We start from the raw sequence: 14235 nt of genomic DNA, 5'->3' as shown, positions 1-14235 counted from the left end.
CATTTAATTCCATCTATGATCATTAACTTTAGCTGTTTAAAATATTGCAAATGTATTCCTTATGAGATTGTTTCAAAGAAATATTCGGCTTGCAATAAGTTAGTAGCAATCAGTGGCAATGGTACTTTTACAGTAAATGTACATGAAATTTATGAGTGATTACACAGTGGGATGTAAAAATATCTATTTGGAATTTCCAAGTTTTATGGGTTTTCTCCAGAAAAAACCCCAACCTTCTGAGAAGCCTATTTACCCAAGTAGATATCTATATACACTCATTTATATTTATATTTATATACACTCATTTGCTAAGAGAAAGCAAATTTGTGTCCTCTGTAGTGTTTACTTTGATTAACTATAGCTGGTTTGCCCTTTGATTGCTGCTAATGTTCTGTGGAACCATTTGTTTTCCTGCAGAGTTAAGGGCATTAAAGGAGGAGGTATTGGCTTATTTTTGGCATGAATTAATTTTAAAAGAATTTTTGTTGAAAAGGTCATTTAAAAAATCCTAAAGAAACAGAGATTGTCCAGCCTCTTATCTGTCCATTTTAGGAGTGTGCACGAGCAGACACCTGGGACATGGACCTTATTAAGGAAGAAGGGAGAATATTTTTGTAAGGAGCATTCTGTTAAATTATTGGCAACAAATCTCTTGTCCCTCAGGACACACAGCACTTTCATTTCTGCAGGCAAAACATGGAGGGAGCCTGTTCTAAGTTTACCTGCTATTTATTCTGAAAGGCTTTAATAAAGACTTAATTGTAGAAGGGTTTCCAAGGAACGACTTGAAAGTGAATGTATCCCTGTCCAGGGAAAATAATGGTTGTGCTGCATGGTTCAGAATCTTTGGGATTAAGGATGTGGCTGGCGGAATTTATGAAAAGTAGTGTAAATACATACATCAAGATGTGATCATTTGGAGGTTGTTTCTCAGAACTGCTCTTCCTTCCTCCCCCCCATTTTGTGTTATTGATTCTTCTCTGTTGTGCAGCCCTAACATTTTCCTTTGGGAACTGACGCACAGACCTGGGGTCTGGCTGCAGGGTCCCCACAGTCAGGGTGGGCTGGTCCCACCTCGATGTGCTTGGAGGGCTTCAGCCTCCAAACATACTTTCTCAGGAGAAAGCAAACAAAGGAAGGCTCAGGTTCCCTTGCTGGTGTTCAGAGAGATGCTGTACCTGCTGTGGGTGGGGGCTTCACCACCCTACAGTGCTCCTCTGGTGATCTTTCCTTTGCTTTCTGTGGAGGAGTCTGCTGACAATGGATTATTTTCCACCTGAAAAATGGAAGCAGTTTTGTTGTTCATCTTCCCTGCTGGAGGTTTTCAATGGCAGGTGTGCTGCAGCAGCTCTGGAGAGCTTGAGGAGCCCACTGCTCTCACACCACTGAGCCAGAGAAAGGCACGTGGGCTTGAAGAGCCTTTTGAGAGACTCTTGAACCTGAACTTGGCTGCTTCAGTTGTGAATGACAGCAAAGAGCCAATCGCCCCTAACCAAGCTCATGTTGCAGTAAAAGGAATTTAAATCCTGAGAGTTTTGCTTCAAGGCTGTACAGACACCTCCATTTGGCCACTGGTCTGTCTTTTTATTCCAGCACTGTTGTAGGAATGTAGATTAGGACCAACAAGGAACAAAATGGTTTCTGTTCCTAAGTAGATGCTTAAGTTAAGGCCATCAGATGCAAGTTTTAATTATCGTTGAGGTAATTGAATACTAACATTTTTTTTCCTTTGTTTCAGGCTGTAATTATCTCATTTTACACATTCATGGTCACTGCTTGTTTTCATGGGGACATTTTTTGCAGTCCCTCACACTGATTTAAAAAAACATCTGAAATTACTAGTACCATAATTAGGACTGAAACTAGGAACAGCTCTCCCTAATAATTGCAGATATGATGAGTAACTGTAATTTATGTTGGCTTTCTAACACCACGAGTTTTACAAAAAGCAAACAAACAAGAACAGGTCAGCATCCCCACACTTGCTTTCTGCCCAACCTGTCCCCTCCCCTCCTGGCTCCCGTGGGCTGTGGCCACACAATGGCAAAGGTGTGGGCTGAGCATGTCTGTCTGTCAGTTTTTGCTGCCTCTCTCCGGTGTAACATGGGGGTGAACCACACTGGATCTCATCCACATCCATCTGTGCCACGTCCTCAAGCACAGCAGCTCACAAGGGTGTGAAAAACTGAGCTGACAAAGCCAGAGGACCCAGTGGACAGGAACCCTGCAACACTGAGTGTTGTGAAGCTACGAGGAGCCATCACAGAACAGCTTGGCCCCTAATCCTCCTCCCAAGTGCGTCTGCTGGGCAAAGGGCCATTGCAACCTCTCTTATTGCAAGATACTCCAGAAGTACTTTAAGAATTAAAAACCATTATGTTTTAAAAAATAACTATATCTGGGGGAGTTGCAGGTTTACTTTTTAGACACAATTGTCTAAAACCCCAGATGTTTCATGTTTAAATCACTTTCCATGAACTCAGAGGTCTGATGCTCCACTCAGGCCAGGCCCAAGGTTTAGAGGCTTAGGACCATCTAATAGATCATCCATATGTTGTCACTCTGTCCTTTCAGTGATGATTCAGACATTAAACTTCTCATTTTTGTGATTTTTCTTTCAGTATGTTTTTCATTAAGACAAAAAATAAGCCCCATAAAGTTATTAGGTGTTTGAATGTATCATTAATACTAGTGTTGAATGATTATGTAAGATAAGAGTGCTTTTTCTCCTCCCTTGCATTTCCATGGAATAAGAAACTGTAATATGCCTGAAAATCCTCCTTTTAAATGTTGCTTCACAATCATTGACTAGAAACATCAGAACATTTCCTGAAATAATGTGGTTTGCATAAGGTCACAGTAGAAATCAGAGGAAAGAATTGCACCATGTCCCAGTTAAAATATGTCTTTTAACCACTAAATTTGTTCTTTTGTAATTTTAAATATTTCCCCTGAATGAACATAATCAAGATACCTCCACATGTGTTATTGTGCATGTATCTGTATTTATATACTTGCCCATATACACAGCAGATGCAAAGATTTTGGTTGTACCACATGCAAATGCAAAAACAAAGTTACTTCAGAAAATTAACCAGTAATAAATTGCTGTAATTTTTCTTAGAAAGACAAGAAAAATATGAGCAAAAATTAGATTTATAAAAACAAAAATTAATCTGGAAAACTCTTCTACAGTAAGCAGAACTGTTGTTCTTTATCACAGTGTGGTTGGACAGTCACCTGCAGTGTGGCAGCTGGCCCTGAACACCACTGAACTCTGCATGCTCGTGGCTCTGTACTGCTCTCATAAATGGTAACTGAAAGCTATAGGAAGGTAAATAAAATAAAATAAAATAAAATAAAATAAAATAAAATAAAATAAAATAAAATAAAATAAAATAAAATAAAATAAAATAAAATAAAATAAAATAAAATAAAATAAAATAAAATAAAATAAAATAAAATAAAATAAAATAAAATAAAATAAAATAAAAAGGAATATCAGAATATCAGTAACAGAGCACTGGAAACCAAAGAGCCACAATGTGTTGTCTGGCTGATGGTGTATCCAAAGTTCATCTGGAAGCTGAAAGGGGCTGCAGGAAGACATCGAATGCACCTGAGAGGTAACAATGTAAATCAGGCTTTGTGGTAATTAAGGTATGTGTGGTGAAAACAGAGGCAGATGCATGTTTAGATTAGTGAGTTGTGCCAGACATGATTGGTGCTGAAACTTCAAGAATTGATTGCCAAATTTGTTGTTATTCCCATTCTGGGCAGAGAATTTGCAGTAGAAGAGTCATGAGCAGCAACTCTCTCAACACATACCAATGTAATGACCAGTAAAACACCTGAAAACATGCTGTGCAGCCCTCTGGAGAGCTGGCTGCTTACATGGCCCTATAAGTTTCTCTTACATTTTGTCTTTTACCTCCTGATGTCATAAAATGATATTTTCCACCTTCTTTTGTCCTAACCCCTGATTTTGGAGACTAAAATGAAACATGACACACCCCTCAGTTCTCAGGGTCAGTAGGAATACTCACTTGCTGAGAGTTAACCACACACCAAAGAAGCATTTTTGAATGGTCATTTTAACCCTGCAATACCCTGCCATCTACCAAAGAAAAACATACTGGCAAGGATCAATGTTATTCCCAGTGCTGTCTCCTCAGCTCTGTTTATGGCAAGAACCTGTGTTTTTAATTTACCATAGTTCCCTCCTGAAGTCTGGTGTTGTCATGTAAAGCCAAACAGAGCAGATGTTGTTATGACGATGATTATTAACATTATTATTGATGTTTATACATTAAATCCTGTTTAGGGGAGCAGTCACTTGCCTGTTTGAGTTCCGTGGAACTGACAGGACCACTGAGGTCCCCACGCTTGACTGAAGGCTGTTTTAAATAGGAATGAACCCAAACATATGTTTAATTGCTTCACTAGAAGTATGGAAAGTCTCATTCTCTTCATGGGACAAACCTTTGTTCCTTCCAGCCAGACCATGCAGGCATAAATCAATTTGAACAGCCAAAGAATCCTCTGCCTGCAAAAATCCCCGGATTGATCAAACTTAACACCTAATTACAGAGCTGGTGAGCTTACACTGAAGGCGGTTTGAAAGGCTGCCTGGAACATCATGGGTTGAGCTGCCTTTGTTGGGAGCATTGTGCTGTGATGTGTAACGTGGGTAGATTCCTGTGGGATGTTGACAGTTTGTGGGAAATGCATGTAGGAGGAACTGGGTTACGAAGACCAGGGCGTTTAATTTTTTTTTTTTTTTTTTTTTTTTTTTTTTTTTACTCTCTCTCTCTCATTGTACTGCATGTGGGCTTGGAGATTTTTGGGGTTTCGTTTGTTTTGTTGGCTTGTTAAGGTATGGAGAAGGAAGAGCTTCTGGTTTTGGAAAAATCTGGCCACTGCATGCAGAGTGTCATGAGCCACTCATTCCTAAAGGTTCAATACTGCACTGGTCCTACCCTCCCCAAAAGGATTCTGGTTGATGCTCCTGAAAACTCTAATGTTCCTTTTTTTTTTTTTTTTTTGCTTATGGCATTTATATTGAGTGCTAATCACTTGTTAAGCTATGGATTTATGTAATAAATTAATTAGCTCTGCAATGTTTTCTCCACTCTCTGCCTGCCAGTCTGTCTCTGCTGGGACTTGTTAGTTTTTTTCCAGTTACAAATAGCTCTCAGTACTATTATTTGCTTTTAAATAATTTGTCAGGCTGATATTTTTTTTTCCCTTTCACACCAGAAGTGGATTTTGTCCTGTGTGTTATCCCAGCCTGAGGCACAGGGCAGGCATGATTTGGGTCTGCACTGGCAGTGGGTTTTCCACACACAAACATACAGAGTTTAAAGTTCATTGGCTTACAGAAGTGCAAGGACAGGGCCAGAAGCTTTTCCATTGGAAAAGGATGAATCTTGCCTTCATGAACAACTTAGGCCCAGTATTAACAGGGCATGAGATATCCAAAGTCATAATGCCATTTGTTATAGAAAAAACATTTTCATAGCACCCTCCCTCCCATGCTTTCTGTTCCCTCTCCTGAATGTATGCTGGAATTGGTGTGATATCAGAGCAGGATCTGTTTAATCTAGAGATGGTGTTCACAACTTTTTGAAAAATATTTCTTGAACTTTATGAATTTGCATATTCTAGTTTTCTTCATATGCATTCAGTCCATTTTAATTTTGCTAGAACAAAGAATTTCAGAGAACAGTTTTGTACTGGTGTTGTGAGAAAAAATGCTGTCTTTTATCACTCCTTATGGATTTTTATCATGTAATGTTTCCACCTTTGAATGAGAGAAACATTGAATAGGAGCACAGGATATTTCATTTGTATTAGACTCATCATATTGAAACCTCTAATATATTTCTTCTTATTTTGTCTTTAAATTAAATGGACCTAATCCTTTTATCTTTTCACATAGAAAATTCTTCATTCCGCTATTTATTTTAATTATTTTTCTCTGAATCCCCTCTGTTGTTTCATTATCTCCTCTAAGAGCACTGACCAAAACTGAACACAGTGTCCCTGTTGGCAGTGCATTATTCATTTACCTATCACATTATGCTGTTTATAATGTTTTCCATTATAATACACAATTCCTCATAATACACAATTTGTCATTTTTCCCCCACAGATTCCACACTCTACAGAAGCTTTCCTGCAGAGCTGTCATCAGGAGTGAACCAAGCCTTTTCCAGAGTGTAGCAGTTCATAAGTCAATAAAGTGCCTTTGACTTTCCAAATTCTTCTTACTAATTGTAAATGCTTCTCACTTATCAGCATGTACTCAGCTGCCATTCACCTGGTATTGTTAGGGTTGTCACCATGTTTTTCTTTAATTTCAGCCAATAACGTGTTCAGTTCTGGCCCTCACAACAATAAAGACTTTGAGGCTCTGGAGTGTGTCCAGAGAAGGGCAATGGAGCTGGGGAAGGGGATGGAGTACAAATCTCATGATCAGTGGCTGAGGGAGCTGGGAGTGTTTATCCTGGATAAAGGGAAGCTCAGGTGAGACCTTATCACTCTTTAAAACTCCTTGACAGGAGGTTTTAAACAAGTAGGCACTGGTCTCTTCTCTCATGAAAAGAATTAGAGGATGAGAGAAGAAAGGAGAGGTTTAGATTGGCTATTAGGAAATATGTCTTCACAGAAACAATTGTCAAGCATTGAAACTGGCTGCCCAGGGAAGTGGTGGAGTTACCAACCCTGAAGGTATTTAAAAGACCAAAAATTGGTCTTCTATATAATATATTAATTATTTTTATATGAAGGTGTAAGCATGGCACTGAGGGACTTGGTTTTGTGGTAGATCTGGAAGTGCTGCGTTAACAGTTGAGACTGATGCCTTTTCCAACTCAAACACCTCTGTGATTCTGCACGGGTGCGTTCTGCAGACGCTCCCACATAAGCACACATCCCTTCCTCAGGTTCATTTCCATCAGTAGCCCTGCTAGAAGACACCAGCTCAGTTTCTGCCAGGAAATCTGGGTTTTTTGTTCTTACTCTTCACCTCACACCTCTGTGCTGTGCTGTGCTCCAGCTGTCAGCGCAGAGCTGGCACCGGGCTGGTGCAGACACCTCTGAGCTCCTCTGAGCTGGCTGGCCCAGGTGGAGCTGGCAGCAGTGTGGGAGGCTGAGAGCCTCCCTGAGGTAGCTCTGATGATCTTTGTGCTGATACACCTCCCCTGCTGCAGCACGGGAGCAAAAAATGACTCACGTAAATCTCCTCAGCCTCTAGCTCTGAGTGCAACTTGTGCATGGCCTGAATATTCCAGCCATGAGGAGGGGTTCTCCAGAATCCTGGGCTGCCATGTGTGGAACAGCCTTCCTGGGGAAAAAAAAACCACTTTATCAAAGTCTTTTGGATAGTTCTATTGGATAATACCCACTGAGGCGACTCCAGTGATTCTAGGTTCTTTCAGGCCTCCATTGAACAAAATCCATAAATTTTTCTTAATTGTAAGCTACCACCAGTGGGATTTTTCCTGTATTCACATGCAAAAATGCGTGCTCCTGCTTTAAACTAAATGACATTTTTCTGTTTGGGTAGTTGGCTGAAGATACAAGCTGTTTTATGGGATGCAGTCTTTACACTTTATTTCTAAAAAGTTCATTTCTGTAGCCTGCAGAGCAGGTTGTGTGGTGCTGTGCCTGAAAGGCTGCTCACTGATAGCAGGAAATGTTGGCTGCAGTACCTTTCTAAACTCTGGCCAAAAGAGCATTCAGATTAAGCAATAATTTAAGCAACATCATCATGAGTGGTGAGAGCACATGGCCAGTTAGTCACCAGAGGTACAGACGCACGCAGAAACTAAATCCCCAACCTGTTATAGTAATGCACTTGGTTACTGGAAATGCAATATGAGCCTACTTTCATGAGCAAGGATGAAAGAACTCGTTTAACCTTTGTACAGCATTTTCCACCCACACACAGGAGTGACATCAGATGCCTCGTATAGGTAAAAAAACAAGTCAGCATTTGGGAGACTCCCGAAGAGACAGAGATAACCCCTTACCTCTAAATTTATGCATTTAACACACTTGTGGTGGGTCACTTGAAACTTCTTGCTGCTTATTCCTGGATCCTGATTACTCTGGCAGAAAAAAACCCCTAAAAAAATCTTCAGCCTTGTGCGTAACTCACTGGACGTGAAGCACTTACTGGAAGGTATTTTATGTTTGTGCATGCATTATAAAGTTGGGCTTTTGCATTTAAATTGGGGGATATTTTAATTTTGAATGTCCTGAAGATCAAATCATTGGTCCTGGAGAGGGATTTTCAGGAGGCCAGTCATTAGCTGGCCTTTAAGTAAGATCATAAAGCCTGGGAATGGGAGTTTGAGTGATCATCACTGAGCCAGATAAGCAGGACAGGGCTGGAAGTGTCTGGCTCTGTGCAGCACCTGGGTGGATTTCAGTCCACTCAGTGCCACCTGAAAAGTCCTGCAGGACTTCTGAAGTTCAAGATTTCCTGAGCAACTCCATGCTAACTTTTGTGTTACTTTCAAATTATGTCAGGGCTTAGTTCCTGTGTGTCCCAACACGCAACAAGAAAGGGCTTGGTTTTAATTGATGATTTTGATTTTTGGAACAATCTGATTCCTCCCTCCTGCTCACCTCCCACCCCTCAAAAACACTTGATAAATAAACTTTGAAGTCCTGGGAGAAGTAGCATGTGTTGGTGAAGGGAGAAGGCGGGGGTGGCAGGGGTGGTGGAAGGAGCTCAGTTTGTCAACACAACAGCCAGGAAGCAAGTTATTTATAAGGCTTGTGGTGGAGAGGGGGCCAGCCCACATGTTTTTAAAAAAGGGCTTAACTAATCACATGGTACAGCTAATTCTGGTATTTGTAAATACAGTTCACTCTCTCTTGGTGGATGAAAGGAGAGCTAAAAGAGGATCACAGCCCAGGACATGACAAGTCCATCTCTACACCCAAGGGCTGCCCCGTGCTGCTCAGATTCCTTTGGGCTGCAGTGAGGCTCCTGAAAAGGACTTTGCTGTGCCTAGGCAAAGTATGAATAGAGGTGCACAGGAATTGATGCTTTCTCAGAATTCAAAAATCCTAAATAATGGCTCTGACAATGCTCGGCCTCAGTTGTGAATGCACTCTTACACCACAGAATGTCTCATTTTCAGCAGGGTTTCATGACTCTCTCAAGGTGGAAGTTGACTGTGAGAGGCATATGACCATGAGACCATACTTGGCTGGACTGACATCAAAAGTGAATTTTTGACACAGAAAGATTTTTAAATCCACTGATTCTGTAGAGTCACATTTATATTTATTTTTTCTCTGTGTAGAGCATATAGTGAGCTATTCTTGTGGGTTGAATGACACTCAAAGTCCCATGATGGAGGCATGACACGGACTTGACACTGCTGCTACATTCCTCAGTTCAATAGCCATGGGAAGGCTGTATCCTCCTCAGCTAAAAAAGGTCAAAAAAATAGCTTTGTCTCCAGAGGGATAGTCTGCAATTTAGTATTTGGCTAGACAAACTCAAATCACGAGTGTCTGTCTTTATATATTTATTTATTTATTTATTTATTTATATACATAGATGCATAACTAGAAATATACATATACAAGTTGTATATAAACCACAGGATTCCACTCTTCAATAGTTATATTTAATTTCACTTTCTTACAGTAAAAAAACTAAATCACACTAGTCCATCTCCCCTTTTTCCTTAAAGAGCAGTAAAAGACATAAACATGTGGCATAGCAGATAGGCTAGTGTTTGTACTTTATTTTTGTACTTGGAAAAGTATATTTTAAACAGTTACATGTTAAATAATAGCAGTAGTAGAGTAACAATAATAATAATAATAATAATAATAATAGTAATAATAATAATAATAATCTGTATTTAGGTCTGCCTGGTTAAAGGAAAGCAGAGAGAATTTGCAATAGCTATTGCTGTAAAACCCCCCCTGAGTTATGTCCATTTACTGGTTAGAGAACTAAAACCACTTGAGGGCATGCCCTGCCCTTCATCCTCTGGATGTGATCCCAGTGGGATCCTGCAGAGCTCTGAAGTGCAGCAGAGCTCCAGCTGGGGACGTGCCATCACCATCAGGAACCTCACAGTCAGCCTGGAATGAAATTTCTGGGTGAAATTCTGGCCCTGTTGACCTTGGCAGGTGTTTTGCAACTGGATGAAATGGAAAGAGAATTTAATCCTCTTCGTCCAGAAGAAGAGAGAATAGAGAAGTTGCGAATCAAAATTAATACCCAGGCATAAAACTTTTATTTTATACAGGGAATTTTATACTTTTGGGTATCAGGGGAAGGTCACTGGGTGAATCAGGAAAGGAGTAATAGAAAATAATTCAGTGTCAATTTCACTGTTTTCCTGGTGTTCCAAAGAGGTAGGAAATGAGGATCAGTTATAATTTAAATGTGCCTTGCTGACAAGATTTAACAGAACTTTCCCACACCTGATAATGAGAATATGTGACAACTTTTACTCTCCTTAAAACAAAACAAAAGACATCCAAGCAGACTTGGAAAGATACATTTTGAAAACAAAAAGTTTCAAGAGAAACAAACATCTGGAAAAGATCTTTTAGAGGAAATTTTGGTACCCTAAAATGCAGGGCAGTCTGTGCCCTTCCAATATTGCATAAAAAATTATGGAATTTGCTGCACCCCGACATCATTGTGAAGGGTGTTCCTTCCTAGCCAGTAGAACATGACATTGGAAGTACAACAAAAGGAGCATTTACTTAAAAGTTACAATTCCTATTTAGCCTCTAAAGTCTTACAAACAGGGGAAGACGAAATAGAATTTCTATTTTAAACGCATACATGAAAATAGGTATTTTAGCAATCTACTCTGTGTCACTTCTCAGGCCAGTTAGAACAGAATGCATTTAGGGATGCACAAAGAAATTATATTTCCATTTAAGTATACAAATATGAAACTTTCATTTTAGTTTTTGGTGTTATTTTTAGTCTAATATTTATATTCCTTCACAGGGACAATGTACCAGCAAAAGCTGTCCTGGCCCTACAAAATACAAAATTGTCTCTAGTAATTTGCAGAGGTGTCTGAGCTCAACATTTCTCACTGGACATTTTTCTGAATGCAACCTGGTGCTGCTCTTCCCAGAGGATCATAAATAATGTTTTCACTGGAAGTACTGGAGGCTTCTTGACTTTAAGACTCTCCCACATTCATATCAGGCTAATATTTGTTCTGGGTTCTTGTGTTACATAAAATAAGTGAAAGCAAGCAACACCTGAGTTCCCAACAATGGTTTCTGGCTGATATTGTTCCCAGCAACAAATTCAGGCAGTCAAATCCCAGCATTCCCCTCCAGATCAATTTGTACAAATACAATTTTTTGCTTTCAAGGTTGGATTGCAATTTCTTGGTATTTTATGTATGTTTTGAACCATGATCAAGAAATGATAAATTGATCTCATACGCAGTACCATCAGTCTAAAATGTTATAATAACTTTGGCTAATTATTTAAATTGATTGCAAACAATTCTAATGAGCCTTTTTTATGTGAATTTATTTTTAAATGAAACGTAATTATCTTAAATTGGGACAAGTGTTTAAACTGGCAAGCAAACTAATTGAGGCAAAAGTCTCAAAGCCATGATCTCTTGTCTAGGAGAGGAAATGTTAAAGTGAGACTGACAGTGGATAAAACGATAGGATTTGTAGAACTTACTTATACAGGGGGCCTGTAACATCTTAATGTCAAATCAGTCCATCCATTTCAAGCAAGTATGTTCTTTCAACCAGAAGTCTGTGCTTCAGAAATATTTGCTTTCAAAACACTGATTCTCTATGCATTTTATGGACTTTGAGTAGAACTGGATCAAAATTTCCACGGGGAGCAGTTCCAGCACCAGTGATCCATCCGTGAAGCTGCGTGCTAGCATTGATCAGGCTGTGTTGCAAGTATTGTGAAACTGCAATGTTTGTTTTGAAAAAGCACAGATTCTGAGGCTTGAGAGCCTCAGCCACTTTATTTTTGATTAACAAACTATTTCTAGCACTGAAGCATGAACTTTTTTATTCTGTACAAAACATGGCCTTGACTTACTAATGGAAAATTATAATTAGACTCAATTTTTTGCTTTCTCTTTTAGATATTTGTAGGGCAGAGGTGGCATTTAATTAGGGAAGAAGAGACCAGAGTTTTTTACTCTGAACCCACCAAGCCGTGGTGCTGCCCTGCAGAAATCTCTCACGTCTCCCATGTACCAGGCAACAGCAAATGAGCCCATGTTCTTCCTGCTCAGATGACCAGCTGGGTAACAGTTAATCCTGACATTTTAAATGGAACCGACAATTCAACAATAGTTGCTACAGCTGTGAGGGAGTTCATTACGCCAAGGGACTGCATCTACAATGCACAATGGAAGTGAATCTGGGGAGGATTTGAATAAAAAGAAGCTGAGCTGTTTGGAGGGGAAATGTGGAAGATTAAATGGAGTCAGGAGCATGAAGGCTGCCTTTGTATAAATATGAACATATGAAAAGAGGCTGTGGATGGAGCTGAGTTTCACCAGGAAGGTGGGCTCCCCATGCACAGCCTCTGTGGGCTGAGCTTCCCTGTCAGACCTGGATTTTGCCAAAGTGCAGCACAGCGTGAGGGAGCTGCAGGCAGAGCTGTGGCACAGAGGAGAAGCTCAGGAGGCCAAATAAACCAGCCAAGTAAACAAAGAGAGTGTTGGACACCTAGAAAGAGCACGTGTTATAATTATTTTTCCTTCATTTAATGAATGCTAGAAGACAAACTCTCTGTTCAGGATGATCTGCCAAGGTAGATTTCAACCGTGCAGTGTCGACACCCCCAGAAACCCCTCGCCTAGATGTTGGTTAATTACTAATATTAAGAAAGGTGGGCAAAGAGTAATAGGCTGCAGGCTAAAAAACATAATTCAAAACTGCATAAAAATGTGTGTTAGGCTTCTGGGTGAGCTGTGCAGCTCCCTGGTGTTGCGTGACCCAGCCTAAGGAGAGATGCATGAAACAAACCTGCACGTAGAGTCCTTAGAGGGCAAGGAGCACATGAAACCACATCAAGGGCTCTGTGAGCTCCTGCTCAAATGGTAACAGGCAGCTTGCTTAAAGAGCAGTGGCAATGATGAGAGAGAGACAGAGACAGAGAGTGTAATTGGCTAGAAATAATTTTACTGCCAGAATGCTCTTTTGAACTGCTTGTTATAGCTTTCCAGCAAGTTATTTACAATTTCAGCCCGTGTTTAGCAAAGTTTCATTTGAAACAAACAAACCAAAAAAAAAAAAAACCCCAAAAAGCAAAAAACAAAATCAAAACAAAACAAAAAACCAAAACTAAAAAACAAAATAAAGGGGCAGCTATAATCCTATGTGTCTGCTAAGAAAATAGTACTAGCTGACAAGAGGAAAATATGACTTGGCCAGCAGTCTTAGCAGCTTTTGATCTTTTGGAAAAACTTAGACTGGATGAAGAGAGAGGGAGTGTGTGAAAGGTGTCTGATGGTGTGCTGCTGAAGGGGGGAGGGATGAGTGGGTTGTGGTAGTTGTTTTCAAATTGTAATAACAAAATGTTTGCAAAAAGGACTTGCATGCTGGTGATATCCTTCCTGAGAGAAAGGAAGACAGAAGAGAAGCCAGTCCCACCTGCAGCCCATCAGCTCCCAGCACAGCTGTTGGGATAAGAGGGGTAAAGAGTGGAAGTCCCCGGTGAGATGCGGAAGATGAGACCCTTGGGAACATCACAGTGGCCTGGCTTCAAAACTGGTGGTGCACCACAAGCCCTGGAATTGTTTCACACCTCTGGCACGGAGTTTGCTCCCACAAAGCAGGAGAATAATCACAGAATGATGTGGGTTGGAAGGGACCTTAAAGGTCCTCCAGTTCCAGCCTCCCTGCCATGGGCAGAGACTGAGTGGTCGTAGTGCCCTGTGGCTCCTGAGAAGTAATCTCAGAAATATTTTCCTCAGAAATCATCTGAGAAATTGTTTTGGATCAGCCAGGACTGTGCTTTAATTAGGCACAGTAGTATTGTTTGAAAAACCTGGCAACACAATGGCCATGGCTGATATTAAGAGAACCTGAAAAATTACGAGAAAGGCCATCATACATGGCTTTTTTTCATAGTTCTTTATGCAATCCAGTGCCTTCAGAGAGTAGCTGTGCTGTTTGTTTATTATTGTCATTAGCTTTTATTAGATTCAATGCAACTTACCTCAGAGTCCCTCT

At 40.3% G+C, this 14235-nt stretch overlaps 1 long non-coding RNA gene across 1 annotated transcript; it reads left to right on the top strand.

Annotated features, from left to right (window-relative positions):
- The first annotated feature begins 7991 nt into the window (after positions 1–7991).
- LOC121333545 lies at positions 7992–14227 on the top strand. Its single transcript, XR_005952306.1, has 2 exons — positions 7992–8188; positions 13592–14227. It is a non-coding gene; the product is annotated as an uncharacterized LOC121333545 (long non-coding RNA).
- The last annotated feature ends 8 nt before the right edge of the window (positions 14228–14235 follow it).

Source organism: Onychostruthus taczanowskii, unplaced genomic scaffold (genome assembly GCF_017590055.1).
Source record: "Onychostruthus taczanowskii isolate IOZ18803 unplaced genomic scaffold, ASM1759005v1 scaffold17, whole genome shotgun sequence".
NCBI lineage: Eukaryota > Metazoa > Chordata > Aves > Passeriformes > Passeridae > Onychostruthus > Onychostruthus taczanowskii.
This window is presented reverse-complemented; position numbering and strand designations above follow the sequence as displayed.